A 16,622-nucleotide genomic window follows, 5' to 3' on the forward strand; every position below is an offset into this window, starting at 1 on the left:
AAAAACGCACACACAAACCAAACATCCATGCACTGAGTGGGATTCGAGCCCACGATCCCGGTTTCCAAGCGAGCGAAGACAGTACATGCCTTAGACCGCTCGGCTACCGTGACCGGCTGAGCAACTATTAGCTTCTGCAAAAATACTCAGCAATATGCATTAGTTAGAAATGTTAGATGAAAAGTACAAATTGTGATGTTACTTTTCACGTAATTTTTTATATAACGGATCATTAACTACAACAAAATTTACTGGGTTTCCGGACTTTTTCCAATCGTTCGGTATTCTAGAGAATAAGAAACACGACGTTTCGGAAACTGGATCTGTTTTCTTCCTCAGGTGAAGGGGGAGATAAGACACCTACTTAGTTGCCCCCCCCTTTTTTTCCTGTGGCGCTACAGCCCCAATTTGGGCGTAGGCCTACCTCCATGAAACTCTCCGTTTCACTTCGGTTTACTAGATCTTACACATACGGTAGGACTCCTTGGGCGAGTGATCAGCTCGTCGCAAGGCCTCTGCCTGTAGACAAACACAGAAAAACGCACACAAACATCCACGCCCTGAGTGGGATTCGAACCCACGATCTCGGTTTCCGAGCGAGCGAAGACAGCAGGTGGCCCCTTAGAAAGAGCTAATCGCAATCAGTGATTGAAATTCTATTCTCTAGAATACCGGGTGATGGGAGAAGTCCAGAAACCCAGTAATTCTGTGTGTTGTACACAAACCGTCAGAACCCTTTAGAATGTACAACGTCACAGGTTTATGGTTGACGGATATTCACACGGTTGCTGTCGCTCGCTGATTAGCAAATGTTTGTAGAAGTTGGCTGTTTGAGTAATTAATTTACAGAGTTGAATGTCCACAAGCAGACTGATTATCATACATAAAACCATTTGATATAAAAATTGATGGGACTGTATTTTAAAGGCACAATTTGTTTAGGGGAAAATAGGTTTTCATGCGTTAATCACGTTATTGTGACAACGGTAATTGGTCAATAAGTTCATTCGATCGACTCTGATAAGCTGCAACACAATTTCACTCCGCTATTGAACAAATATATCAATTTGGTCGTTATGACGTATTATTTATACTGTATAACTTTCTGTCGTTTTAATGTGTACTCCGCTGCATAATTGTCTTTTTATATTCGCGAACAAACTCAAAATAAAAGAGAAATGCATGCATTTTGTTTACATACATATATATTCTTTCTTGTTTGCTTTAGTTACTTATTTGTTTATTCATATATTAGCCAGGATGGCAGACTCGGAACAGTGACTGGGCTACGGGCTGGGCGACCGACAGGTCAGAGTTCGATTCCCGGCAAGAGAAAGCAACTTTCCTCTTTTCCACATCGTCCAGACTGGGTCCAAGCCCACTCAGTTTCCAAAAGATTGGACACCTGGGGTTAAAGCGATCGGAGCTTGAAGCTGAAGCTCACATTTATCTAGTGTCGAGGTTAAGAATGCGTGGAGTTATACCTCCACTACATGTTCGTGTTGTGATGATTAGTAATAAACCTTGCCGATCCTGAACTCACAATTGCGCTCGTCATGTCACTGAATGGTGAAGAGAGAAGCAGAGGAAGAGGAACTAGAGTAAGAAGAGGAGACACGAAAGAACAGAAGGGGATAAAGGAAAAGAAAAGGAGGTGATAGAGTGGGAAGAGAAGAAAGGAGGGGAAAAAAGAAGAAGGATAAGAGTAGGGATAGGGTAAGAAGAGGAGGAATGAAAGACCAGAAGAGGAAAACCTAATGAGAAGATGGAGTAAGAAGAGGAGAGGGGAAGATGAAGTATACGAGAAGGGGAGAACAAAAGGAGAAGAAGGGGAGTAGTTGGGATGGAGTAAGAAGAGAATAAATGAAAGAATAGATTGAGATGAGGAAGAGAGGATGACAGAATAGAGTAGGAAGAGAAGGGGAGGAAAGAGAATAAGAGGGGAGAAGAATAAGAAAGGATAAAGAAGAGGAGAAAGTAAGAATAGTCTAGAGAGTTGCCGCTATGCTAACCCGTTTGCTTTTTGCTTCTCTTTTTGTTTCATTTAAGATTTTCTTCTGTTTCTTGTTACCTTTAATGAATCCCTTCGTCTGTTCCTTTCTTCTCCTTTTTTTTCGGCGATTCATTCATTATCGTCTTACTTTTCTTTCTTTCCTTCATTCATTTCATCAGTTTCTGTCTATATTTCTTTCTCTGTTTGTTTGTTTCTTTCTCCAGTGTCTTACTTTTCTTCCGTTCTCTCTCTGTTGTTCCGTATAATCCTCCTTCATGTATTCCCACGGTGGTGGTCCGGTTTCGATCCTGTGTCAAGTCACAAGAGATCTGTTATGGTAGTGGGGAATATTTTCTCAAAGTCCTCCCGTTTCCACTGCCAGTTCTCATTTCACTAATTGCTGCACGTACATCAATCATCCTACCATTGACGCTAAATAGTCACAATACTGACAGCGTCGTTAAATAACCACCTCAAAGAGAAACGTTTCTTTGCTCGCGGTTCGCGAACCACTGTTTGGTGACTATATACATATATATTGTATAAGCTTATATAGCATAGTAGTATGAACTAATTTATTATACGCATTGTTTACACTGTGCTAATAGGGTGAGAGCCATTAGGGAGATGGACCTATCGTTTACGTCATGTTGCTGTCTGCTTTATTGCTCGGTAGGAACCCAAACGGCCAGATGTACAGAAATTTATGGTTGTGTCATCCATGTACCTACTTCCGGCATTCGATTTCGACCACGAGGCGCTAGTTCACCCCCGCCTGATGGGCCTGATGGAGACCAGAAGCTAAAAGCTGCTCGCGGAGGCAACTACTATTTTCTTTTCGTTCATCCTAATGGAACCAGCGAGTAAAGAATTCATTTCAGTGGAACAATGGATTATCTCTCACTACATTATCTGAGATGGATAAATGAATTTATGACACCGGGGTCATTCAGGCGGCAAAGCTACTAGTGACTTGGAGTGAACAACCGAAGAACTGGAATTTGATTCCTGGCAGGGGCAAGGTATTTTTCTCTCACTCACAGCGTCAAGCTCGGGTGTGTGTCGCTTCCTGACTGCTATTAAGTTTGTACCAGAGAACGTTCTTTCCCCTGGCGTAAAGTGGCTGGGGCGTGAACTGATCACTTATCTCCGTCCAGTGTCCAAGTTAAGAATGAGTGGAACTATACTTCTACTTCCCCATACATCTTCATGGCGTCGTATTTAATTAAGCACAATGACGGTTGGTCTTTTCCCCCCTCTTAGACCCATTTAATTCATTTCTTCCTCTTTATTGGGGCTACAAACCTGTGTGGTTCTTGGCCTTTTCTATGATTTCTTAATATTAAACTTTTCTGGGTGAACGGAGAAGTTCATGGAGGTGGGCCTAGGCCCATTGGGGCTGTAGTGCCAAGAAAAAAATAAAAAAACTTATCTGGGGGTTCATTAACCACACGCCAAACCCCGGAAGATGAGTGAATATACTTCTGACCCCTACCCTTTGACCTATCTGGTATGGGTTGCCCTACCAGGAGCTTACGCTCCCGCCAGCATAGCTCCCCCGGTCACTGGAGCGCGCAACCGTCCTCTCCACGGTAAGGCGGTAGTTCTCGTGGGGTATTTAATATATTACTTTTATGTTTAATTGTATTTTGTGTAATTATAACGTTAATTTGTAAATTATCAACATAAAATTATAATTACCAAAAAAGATGCATTATTCTGAGATATGGCGCCGTGTAGATCTTGTATGAACCGACGCCACATCCCAGAAGACGGCATTCTTCGTAGTCACCGCCGTGAAAACCTCAAATCCTACATAATTACCAAAAAGATTACTATCTTCTAGGATATTATGCCGTGTAGTCTGGTATATCGTTAGCTTCACCCTCCATCATCACTAGTGAACAGCCCTGAAGAAGGTGGCGGCATGTTTCTCCGAAACGTAGGTAGCGATATATCATACTACACTGCGTCCTACCTCAGAAGGCAGTAATGTTCATAGCTACTGCCGTGAGAAGCTCAGATCCGCCAAAGTCGCCGCGTATACTTGAACCATAAGCTGCAGTCAAACGTGAGGCTATCGGATATGCTTACTGTTGGTTTTATGGGAAAAGTGGTCGTTGATTTTCACGGTTACCCGTCACGCCTGCTGCTTAAATCTATAGGCCTACATGTACCATAAATCAAAACAGTTCGTTAAAAACTTCCCCCTTAATTATCCCCAATTGTCGTTATGTATTCCTTGTTGACTTCATTCAGCCCTTGTAACATATGAATATCGCATCTCGCATCGGGTTCGATTTTCAGAAATATAATTACTGCCAACACCGTACATTTACATTAGAATAGAAATTTAAATAATACGCCTTGTTTTCTGCATTCAAATGTTGGGAGGACTGCTAACTAGTGCGCTTAACACCATTGTGAATATGCAAAACATAATCAGTGCTACCAATCTTACTACAGTGAACACGTTTATTGTGTGAACGGAATATACGTACGTGTATATACCTTTCTGTACTAAATGCTTGTCTCCTTCCCGCCTAATTTACATATAAGCAACATGACTGGTGTTTTCGAAACTACAGATACCTCCTTTGGTTTTCTAGTAAAGGTACAAAAAGGTAAATTTGTCGCTGATTTAGCTAATTAAGCGCTACAACACTAGTTGGAGTTGAGTGGTCAGCTTCACGCACCTGCCGCTTTATCCCCGGGGAAAGAACCCCCGGTACCCTTTGGATAGGAGGCTGGCTGAACCCAAGAGCCAGTCTGGACAACATGGAGAAGAGAAAATTCTTGAACCTACAGCGACTCGAACTCCGACCCTTCAGCCGTCCAGCCCGTAGCCGGTCGCTATACCGACTACACTACCCCGGCTCAGGTTTCTGAGTAAAAACAAGAAGTTTCTGAAAATAAATAATCTGCTAATTTCCTTTGATACGACACGTACCGCATACGAAACAACATCTTTAACAATTGTTCACTGCGGAGGGAAAGTTATTGTTGAATGTTTACCTACCAACTGTAAAGGGATACACAGACACAACAACAGACTCTTCTTTGGTAAGACACGGACTGCACAGAAAATGACGTGTTCAACAATTCTTCTATTGTTGCGTTTATTCTTTGCCGCGGGAACGTGTCTACGCAGCCGTCACCAAGCAACGAAAAGAGGGATATGCTTACAGACACAGAAACTGATGCGAGGGATTTATGAAGTACGCCGCTGAGATGGGCTCAGGTGTCACGATATATACCGAGTCATGGGTCATTCTTGACCTTGGCACTGGATGCAGGTGAGTGGTGAACGTTACGCCCCGGGGTAACCCCCTCCCTCCCGGTCCTATTGGCTAGGAGGCTGGGTGGGTCCCAGAGCCAGCCTGGACGCTTTGGAGTAGAGCAAATCTCTTGGCCCAGCCAGGAATGTCACCCCGGCCGTCCAGCCCGTCACTATACCAACTGAGCTATCCCTCGTTAAGAGCATCCTGGAGTTTGTGGACAATATTACGATTGAAATGTGTCGTTGACACTATGGTGCCTTCCACACATTAAATTAGTACAGACTCACAGACTTCTATTCTGGTCATGGTGACGTCTGGTACGTACACACAATTGGATATGATGCATCCATCATGCATCTGACCCGCTTCATGCTAAAAGGTTATAGCACTCAGTCTCATGTTTACGTTGTTCCACGGCTCAAGCGTTTCGACACCCACTGTAAGAAGGGCATATGTCACTCGCCCCGAGCGGTGAAATCAGACCCACACAACTCTGTTCTGTATATTCAGTAGAACCATAAATTATTTTGGAAAGTTTCGTTTCAACCGCTCACAGTGACCAGCAAATGTGCAAGGTCATTGACCGTGTGTTCGTATCCCACTGCTGGCATCCGTGATATGTCTGTACTGTCCAGAACATTGTGTGGGTTATCACTCGTAATCTGATGAGTCATGTGAAATATTTTAATAAATAATTAAATTTGTCCCTATGCTTAACTAATGAAGCAGTATGGCATGAGGGCATATGGTGGAGTGGATGTATAGATCCGCATTTTCTTGACCTCGGCACTAGTTCCAGGCGAGTGGTCAATTTCATGCACCGGCCCGCCGGTACCAATTGGATAGGAGGTTGGGTGGACCCCACAGTCGGTCTGGACGATGGGGTGAAGAGAAAATTCTTGGCCATACCGGGATTCGAATTCCGACCCTTCAGTCCTGGGAGGTTGCGCGTGTCCCAGAACTAATCTGGACGCTATGGAGAATAGAGAGATCTCTTGCATCTTCTGGCTATCAAACCCGGACTCTTCCGTTGTCAAGCCCGCGGCCTAGTCGAAGTACCGAACGTGCTATACCGGACCCTACGTACCGTATTTACGCATGTATAGGCCGCACATTTTTTGCCAAAAATTCAAGAGGAAAACTGGGGTGCGGCTTATATTCGAAATCACACTTCATTTAAAAAAAATTATATTCATAATTAGTAATACAGGGTGTTCTACTCCTGAAATAATATTCCAAGAAAATTATTTTTTCTATTATTTCTGTCTGAAAATTGTGCTGCGGCCTATACACGCACGCGGCCTATACATGCGTAAATACGGTAATTTGTATAAAATTAGAAACATTATCCGTTATGCGATAACAGCATGGCTGTGAAGCGGATGCATTATTATGGGAGAAGGGCTGACGGCTTTCCCTCAAGGCGCTTTCGCAGAATCGCTCATCAAACGTGTTTATTCTGTTCAGCGTCCAGACTTTCTCTGGGGCCTACCCAGTGGGTACCGGGGGCTCTTTCGCTGAAGGAATGCGATCGGGGTGTAAGAATAGCCGCTCACTTCCGTCTAGGTCAAGAATGCGCGGAAATATACCTCCATTTTACACGCCTTCATGGCACAGTGCTTAGTTCTGCACACTTACTCATGGAGCTGAGCCCTTCTTGAGGAGGAGCCAAATCTGCAGCTACTCAAGAATTTCCCAGCATTTTATGGGCCCTGAAGGTTCATTACCGTGTTCACAAGAGCCCTCCACTGGTCCTTATCCTGAACCAGATCAATCCAATCCATACCATCCCATCCTATCTCTCTAAGATCAATTTTAATATTGTCCACCCACCTACGCCTTGGTCTTCCCAGTGGTCTCTTTCCTTCTGGCTTTCCCACCAATATCCTCTATGCATTCCTCTTCCTAACAGTCGTGCTACATGCCCTGTCCAACTCATCCTCCTTGAGTTTTGCGCACACTTACAACTTTATATTTTGCATTTTAATTCTCCGTAAAATTCCACGGCTTTAGAATAGCTATTTTCTTATTGCTAGTGGGGTGGGACTAAGTCCCTTGTACTGCGGCCACTTCTGGCCTATTGTACCAGCCCCAGATGATAGGTGAGGGTGATTGTGGAACAATTGGTGGAATGAAGATTGGCAGGGGAAACCGAAGTACTCGGAGAAAACCTGCCCCAGCGCCACTTTGTCCACCACAAATCCCACTTGACCAGACGGCGGTGGGAAGCCAGCGACTAACCGCTTGAGTCAGAATAGCTATAGTTACACTCAGCAGTTGTCAGAAGAATTCAGTTCACATTCTACAATGTAATGTTACTCATGCTCTATGCAGGGAACAGGAATTCGGACATTCTCTCGCCTAGCGGGTTGGCGTAGCGGTAAATCTCTTGAGTCTTATTCGGGAGCTGCTCAGCAAAATCGCCTGGCCTTACTACGGTTCTTCGTGGTTTTCCTCACTCCCTCGTGGCAAATGCTAGGCTAGTACCTCCATTATGCCACAACCACCTCCTTCCAAATCCTTACTGTTTTGTCAGTGTGGATTTATATGTCCACTCCCCCACACACTTTCATGGCGTAATGCTTAATTCGTTAAGGACAGGGACAACTTTATCTTTTACTGTTTTTTCATGCATCTATTATCCTACAGTTCGACGCCATGTGGTACTAAGTGCGCCGTAAAGTAGTGAACAAAAATGCACTTTAGAATTTCTTTGTTTGTTCCTGTCTCAACACAACTATCAAAACTCACACACACTTCGCCGTGATAGGATACAACAGGATGCACTCCCTGAAGACTGAAAATGTACTTTATTTTAATTTGCTAAGAATAGTCATAAATTTATCCGCATTTTTTTCTCTCTCTCTCATGGTTTGAGACTAAGTCCACTCGGCACGGCAGCCACTGATTGGCTTATTGTACCTGCCCCGAATGATTATGATGATAGTGAATTTGGTGGAATGAAGATTGACAGGGGAAACTGAAGTACTCGGAGAAAAACTGCCCCAGTGCCACTTTGTCCACCATAAATCCCACATAACCTGACCCGGGCTCGAAAACGGTCCCCCGCGATGGGAAGCCGGCGACTAACGGCCTGAGCTATGGAACGACCACTGTTCGCGTTATATTTCATTTACGCATCTAAAATATCACAAATATATTGAAGCTTTCACTTGACTGTGGTTAAATACGGAGCGATCGCATTTTATGCGAGAGATTCTTTCATGAAGATCTCGCATAATTCAAGACAAGTTTTGAAACAAGTACGTGATTTTTGCCGAACTTTTTTTGGGATTCACATTATTTCAAACTTTATTAATATATTTTATGTCGTACTATTTCAAATTCGCATGAAATGCGACCGCAATTCTATGTTGTTGTAAAACAGAGCTCACTACTTTAATCTGCAAAATGTATCAGTTGATCCAGCATATTATTAACTGTTATGTTACCTGTGGCGTTAGTTTCCATGCATTCCACGTACTCACTACACTGCTCCTACAACTTCAGCGTCAAGTCACTGAATGGCGCCCAGCGCACGTGCTGCTCTGCTTATAACTATGCTATAGTCTCGCCACTGTATCTTGCCACCCAATATATATAGTTGGCTCAACCTAACATACCGACTTCATGCTAGCTATGGGATAAATTATATATTAAAATATCTTACAACATTATAGTTTTGGGGCACGCGGTAGCATAGTTAGTTGAGGCACTATGCTACAAGCCGGAAGGTTGCGGGATCGAATCCCGATGATGTCATTGATTTTATTTTAATTTGCCTAACCCTTCCAGCCGCACTATGGCCCTGGGGTCGGCTCAGCTTCTAACAGAAATGAGTACCAGGAAGCCAGATCTTGAATTTCTTCAGAAGCTGAGCAAGTGTTGATTTCTCAACAAGGATTCGGCTCCATGAAGTTAGGTAGTTCGTTCTTGCATAGTACGTAGAAAACTACTCACTTTTATTTCTTTTGTTCCTTTGCATCGGCCTCGGTGTCTGTTGCGCTTAAACCCTGCACTGAAATCTTATCCGAGTTCATATAATTCAGTTCACGTGATCAAACTATTTCTCTAAAATCCATTTGAATATTATTTCCCTGTCCATAACGCATTGTATACTGTGTGCGCGAGTATATGATATAAAGGAAGTTATTATCAATGGAATTGTTGTGATGCTTGTGTGCTTGTACTTGCTCCCTACAGGAACCATGCTCCGTATTCATGTTAGATGAAGAGGCTTTCACTCTGTTTAAAAGACAATTAATGTAACCACTGTCATTAAGGCAACAAAGCTTGTTTTCCATTTAAATAAACCGAAAATTTCTCTGTGACAAAATTCGAAACAAACGATTGACGGAAATGCGAGGAATTATTTTCACTGTATTTTCTTGTTACTGGGGACACGCTTTAGCGTAGTTGGTTGAGGCACTATGCTACAAGACGAAATGAGTAAGAGGGGTGAGCCATAAAACTGGCCCTAGCATTGCGACCTTCAATGGTCTATTGTGCTTTACAACCCGGAAGGTCGCGGGTTCGATTCCCGATGAGGTCATAGATTTTATTTTTAATTATCTAATCCTTCCAGCCGCACTATGGCCCTTGGGTCGACTCATCCCCTAACAGAAATGAGTACCAGGTATCTTCCTGGGGAGTAAATTTCGGCCGGTTAGTAAGGCTGACAACCTCACCGCCATTTGTGAGCCGATTGTCTAGAAAATGTGGGAGCCTCGATGTCTCACAGCCCTATGGTCCTTCATGGCCTGTTACAGGGATAGCTTTACCATTTTTTATTTTATTGTTACCATGAAATGAGTGTTTCCAATAGAATCGTGGAAAAATATCTAAGACATTGTGATCTGTGAAGATCGTTATGTCCTTGTCCATTGTACCACTCTTGCTAGTAGACACGTTTAATTTTGACAGGTTGCTTCCTTCGTAGTGACCACGGGGCTATTGTCTAACTGACACCTTTAGAATTTCAAGTTGAATATCATCGTGTGTGGCCGGTACTGCCAACATAAACACGGAAACAATACTGATAATGAGCCTCAGAAAGTTGGCAGGCGTGTAACGTGACCGTATTCAGATTTGTGATGCCGAATTTAGTGTTACCTATATGTTATCGATATTATTATTATTATTATTATTATTATTATTATTACTCTTTATGGAATTGTGGTTATGACGGAAATAATTTCTGGGATGTGACGCCGCGAAGTCCGATAGAACATTGCCGACGTTTCGGAAGAACGTATTTTTCCCCCTTCTTAAGGGTTGAAGAGTAAGGAAAGAAGGTCACAGTCGTGGGAACCTCAAATCTGGTGTAGCTATCCTCCATGGGGAGGCTACTCTATCCGGCAGCTCTGCTTTCCGCCTGATATTTGCTTATTAATTGTCTGGCTTCTGTATGAGGCTGACAACCTCACCGCCACTTGTGAGCCGATATTTTGTAAAATGTCGGTGTCTCGATGTCTCACAACCCTATGGGCCTCTACGCGCTGTTACATCGATAACTTGGCGCGTAAGGCTGGCAAATTCACCGACATCTGTGAGCCGATTGTGTAGAAAATGTGGGGGCCTCGACGTCTCACAACCATATGGGCCTCCACGGCCTGTTACTGTGATAACTTTACTTTTTTGGCATATATGGTGGAATGAAACCTAGTGCCTTCGTAGTTAGGCTTGAAACGGGTGTATTCTACCAGTCTCACATGATAGATGATAATTGGCAGGGGAAAAGGAAATGTTCGGAGCAAAACCATCCCCAGTGTTATTTTGTCTTCCAGAAATGTCACATGGTCCGACCTGGGGCTGAATCTGAACCTCTTCTGCAAGAAGCCGGTTTCTGGCCGCTTGAGTTACAGGCAGTACCGTTGCCTAGGAATATGCCCAGAACGTACGTTCTCAACAGAGAAGTGGCGTTGCTATATCAGAGGCGCCTGTGAGGCAGACTTCCTTCGGCCGACTATTGCCGTAACACCGTCTTCAAAGCCCTGCATTTCTGTCAGATGTGGTTATGATCTTAGGAATGTGACAGCTATTATAGCAAGCGCGTTGAATGAGACGAGATGCGGATATTGCAGAAAGTCTTCCAAAGGAACTCTTTGAAACCACAGTGTAATAATGTTTTGCGCATCGAGTAAATTCTAACACTTTGTAATACCCCAGAAAGCAAGAAACGTGCTGCCAGCATAGAAATTTGTGACTATATCATAAGATGTTGTTAAGTACTGATGTACTAATTGGACCTTGACTTGGTCAGCATAATACTCATATTTTGATAATAATAATAATAATAATATTATTATTATTACATTTTTTAAATTCCCATTTATTTACGTCTAAATTTAACGGCCTAAAGGCCAAGTACAAGTAAGCATGAATAAAGGAAACAAACAAATGAAATCAAAGTACAAAAACAAGGTAATTTATGTGATTTGAATAATAATAATAATAATAATAATAACAATAATATAAATAAAAATAAAATATATTGGTCTATATTTGCAACAGATAGAATTAATGTTTTAAATATTCGTAATCAGTAGATAGACTTGGTATTAATATTTAATAATAATAAATATAGTTCGCTTGCGGACTAGAGGCAACGGAGTTTTTATAAAACAGTAGCCAAAAAATATCGATAATATCGACACTGTAGTAACAGCTGAGAAGAATGCAATTTTTTTGCTGTTATCTTCTGGTCCTGTTGTAACTGAGACCAGTTTTACATGTGGTAGTTTTGAACAAAATTTGGTGTGAAGTTCTAATGATGATGTAACGGTCTACGTCCCTATCCCCCCCAGGAGATTTTGTCCTTTTTAAGAGGGCCCCTGAGTTGCTGCTACTCTATTTTGGGGAAATATACTCTGTGCAACTGACCTCTGCAGTTGAAACGCTACATAACGGAATGTTTTCAATATGAGAGTACATAAAACCCCGTGACCTTTAGTCAGGAAGCGAACTATACCGACCGAGCGACCGCCGCTTGCCGGCGAAGTTAGTGCCAACTTTAGCGGATAGAGGGTGTCACGTGGTCAGCGGAACGTTTCCCCATGGCCGTTAATCTCGGCTTTCTAGACCGGAACCGCTATTTCCTTGAAATAGCTCCTCAGTTAACGTCACGAGGCTGAGTGGACCCCGTTCCAGGCCCATTACTTCTCAGGAAATCTGGTAGCGTCGGGAATCGAGCCCGGGACCTATGGATCTGTAGCCAGGAACTCTGACCACTAGACCACAGAGGCGGTCTATAACACTAGACCTAAATTAGTGTTTCTTCACGGCATCTTTACTTAAGAATCGGATAGATTCGTCTCTAAACTGAAAGAATCCTCTCCAAACGCTGGAACTGAAATACGTCAAAAAGTTGACAAACTATTTTTACACGTGTCATTTTCACAGATAACTAGTCTTCACCTGTCCTCAGAGATGTGAAAGTTTGTCAATTACTCGTATTGTTTAACAAGATGTCAACATCTAGCTTATGAAATGCCAACAAACCAGTTAATCAAACCCCACTGCTTATTTATTAACTATGACATTCCGATAATAAATTTTTGCTTGAAAGATCCACGAGACAATACTACGAGCCTTTATCAGTTCCAAGTCTGTGTAGATGATGTCTTTCAAACGTCAGTAATCGAGAGATACAAAGGCGAAGAGAAAATATAGGTTAAAATCTTTTGAATTGTACGAAGATAAGAATATTTGTGTAACTTGTCACACATCAGCAGCATCGAAATATTTTCATATTTCACAAATAATTCATGGGACATCATGCATAATATTAAGATCTGATATTTGGCTCGAAGCTCTGTAACTTTCGTTCGATGTGTAGGGCACGGATAACTTATCAGGGAGAAGATATGTGAAATTTTTGACAAAAGAATCCGAAGAAAAGAGACCATTAGGAAGCTAGGCCTTCTCTCCTGTTCCATGCATGCTACATGTCCTGCCTATCTCATACTCTCTAATTGATTATCCTAATAATATCTGATGACGAGTGTCAAAATATGAGTTTCCTCATTATTTAAAAAATAATCCGTGGACTGTAGCCCACAAGCGAACTATACCGACGGAGCGATCGCCACTTGTAGGCGAAGTTAGTGCCAAATTTTGCAGACAGAGGGTGTCATGTGGTCAGCGCAACAGATCCCCACCGCCGTTTAATCTCGGTTTTCTAGACCGGCCTCATTGTCCAACTACCTGTCACTTCCTTATTAGGTTCAAATATCTTCCTCACCGCCCTGTTCTCTCACATCGTCAGTAGTGTGACGGGTTGCACAAAGCATTAATATATGGAACCAGAAAACCCCGTGTAACACGGTCAGCAATAGAACTTCGGTCTCAATACTCACGACAACAGAGGAACTACTGAAAACGTCTCCTAGGCAACGGATACAGGAACGGGAAGTTACATCGGAGACGCAAAAAGAGAACCATTCAAGGAGCTGCTCTCCACACGGTTCGACCAGAAGCTACCTCAGGGAGAGAACTGACAAAAAGAAAACAGAATACGACAGAAGAATACAGAAGGATAAAGAAGAGTAGACTAGAGGCCAGTGCATGGTCCAGACAACAGAGAGAGATTCGTTATCCAGAAGGAGTCAAATGTGTGAACTGTTGTAATCACGTGAAATTGTAATAGAGACGCATAATAAATCCAATCAATCAATCAGACCTATAACTCACAATATCACTCACTCCTACCCCCCTTACACGTGACAATATTCTTCAATTAATGTGACAGTCACATTTTACACATATACTAAATACAGTGAAATTAAATCCAGGATTGCCATGGCAAAAGCTGCATTTAGCAAGAAGAAGAATCTTTTTACCAGCAAATTGGACTTAAATTTGAGGAAGAAACTACTGAAATGCTACATTTGGAGCATAGCTCTGTATGGGGCTTAAACATGGACACTTAGGGCAGTAGATCAGAAACATCTGGAAAGTTTCGAAATGTGGTGTTGGAGAAGAATGGAGAAGATCAGTTGGACCGATTATGTGAGAAATGAAGAAGTGTTAATTAGAGTCAGTGAGCAGAGGAATATCCTACATGAAATAAGAAAACGGAAGGCTAATTGGATTGGTCATGTTTTACGCAGAAACTGCCTTCTAAAAGAAGTTATGGAAGGAAAGATAGAGGGGCGGATAGAAGTGACAAGAAGACGAGGAAGAAGACGTAAGAAGATGCTGGATGACCTTGGGGACAGAAGAGGATACTGTCATTTGAAGGAGAAAGCTCTAGATAGCATTATGTGGAGGAATTGTTTTGGAAGAGACTGTGGACCTGTCGTCTGACAGATTACTGATGATGATGACTAAATACAATAATGATGCAAATAATATAAAGATTTTATTTGAGTGACTATAGACTGGGTTTCGATTGGCAACTGAATTTAGTGAACTGTTAAAGAACATAACTACAAGTAAAAATAGCGTTATGTATAATTCACACACTCTGCAAATCACTACAGCACGTATAAAATCTTCTCAGTCTGCTGTATCTTCACCTGTCGTTGTCTGCTAACGGCTTCCAACGCCGAATATCTCTCAATTTCCGTGTTCATGGCTTCACATCTTCGCTGGCTATTGCCTTTCTCACTGCAGCTCACTCCACTCTGCTCACTTCTTATGTCCCCTCGGCACGGACTGCATAGAAAACACATCTCCAAACAGTTCTTCTATTGTTGCATCACGTACCTATCGCTCGGACCGCGTATAGAACACTATTTATGTTGCTATTTATGGTCATTACCTAGCAACAGCCGTTGTTTACAGAGACATTACTTAGCAACGTGTCTACATGCTACAATAATAATATTAAAGAGTATTTAGATGTGGGCCCTCTCTCTCCCCTACATTCAATAAAATTGACAGTTCTGGGGAGAAAAGCTGTTGGTTTTCCATGCCCCCTTTTGCTTCTTTGAAACACAATGCTTTCATTTCTATCCCCTATTAAGATTTCTGGATCAACATGGCAGATTCCTTATGCCTACTGCGAGAATGATGATGTGTATGGCATAAGAAGTGCTCCCTTCTCTGGCGTTAAAAACATAATATTCCCAGCGCATTTCATATCGTATTAAACAGCGTCCCTTGTACACAAATACGGCGATGGTGACAGCTGGACAAGCTGTGTGACACAAGGGGAAGTCCGCCCTCCAGCACTGCACCGTTCAGCCATATTGATCAAGCATACTGATTCTTTGTGCCACCCTTAGACTCATTGTTATGTTAATTGCAGCGGAGCCGGGGTGGAACAGCCCGCACGTGGACACACCACTGTGCTTGAGTTAGGGACAACTGTCTCGTGAAAATTGCACGGAAATATCATAACTAAGTCGCTTTGCATTCCCTTCTGTTCACTTTAACATCTCTGCATTGCAAGAAGTTCTGGGAAGAACTAATCGCCTTTGATGTGACACAGACCGCATAAAAACTACGCTTTTAACAAATCTTCTGTTGTTACGTGTGTATTAATTGCCGCGGTAACGTTATACCAGCCGTTGCCTAGCAACGATAGAATATACATGTATACACATAGCTGGGCTCAGTTGTCATGATATACGTACAGAGTTACATAAAAATTGGTTCAAACATTCAGTAGCCAGCGGAGGAGACATAGACACACAGACAGCGTTGCAATCGCATAACCGTATTTCTAAGCTAAGCTAAAGCTATCCCTGTAACAGGTCGTGGAGGCCCATAGGGTTGTGAGACGTAGTGGCTACCACATTTTCTAGACAATCGGCTCATAGATGGCAGTAATGTTGTCAGCCTTACGCACCGACCGCTCTTTACCCCCAGGAAGATTCCTGGTACTCATTTCTGTTAGAAGCTGAGCCGACCCCAGGGCCATAGTGCGGCTGGTAGGATTAGGTAAATGAAATAAATCCAATGGCCTAATCAGGAATCGAACCCGCCATCTTCCGGCTTGTAACATAGTGCCTCAACCAACTACTCTACCGCGTGTCCCATAAGTCTACTTCGAAATAAGAAGTATACTAAAAGTAGATAGCACCACCGTCGCGCTCCCATGCTTCCTACCGAGAGGTTGCAATTCCAGAACTCGATGACTCGGAGACCTAACGTGCTGAGTTTTTTCTTAGTTTTCCTCAGTCCCAGGCAGTAAGTTCCGGGGTATTATCCAAATTAGATCACCATCACTTCCTTCTGCAAGATCGAGTTAGCGCAGCGGTAACACTGAATTCGGGAGATGCTTGCTTAGAGTCTCGCCCTGGATATCGGCTATCCTACTGCTCTGTGTCTGCCTCAGGAAATATATGGATCACGTCACGATAGTTTTCTTCCAAATCCTTTCCGTTGTTTATTGAAAGACG

At 42.8% G+C, this 16,622-nt stretch overlaps 1 protein-coding gene across 2 annotated transcripts in view; it reads right to left on the reverse strand.

The window, feature by feature from the left end:
- LOC111862450 (frizzled-2) overlaps positions 1-16,622 on the reverse strand; it is a 99,990-nt gene that overhangs the window by 57,153 nt on the left and 26,215 nt on the right. The window lies entirely within an intron of this gene.

The sequence above is a fragment of the Cryptotermes secundus genome, unplaced genomic scaffold (genome assembly GCF_002891405.2).
Source record: "Cryptotermes secundus unplaced genomic scaffold, Csec_1.0 scaffold816, whole genome shotgun sequence".
Classification (NCBI taxonomy): domain Eukaryota; kingdom Metazoa; phylum Arthropoda; class Insecta; order Blattodea; family Kalotermitidae; genus Cryptotermes; species Cryptotermes secundus.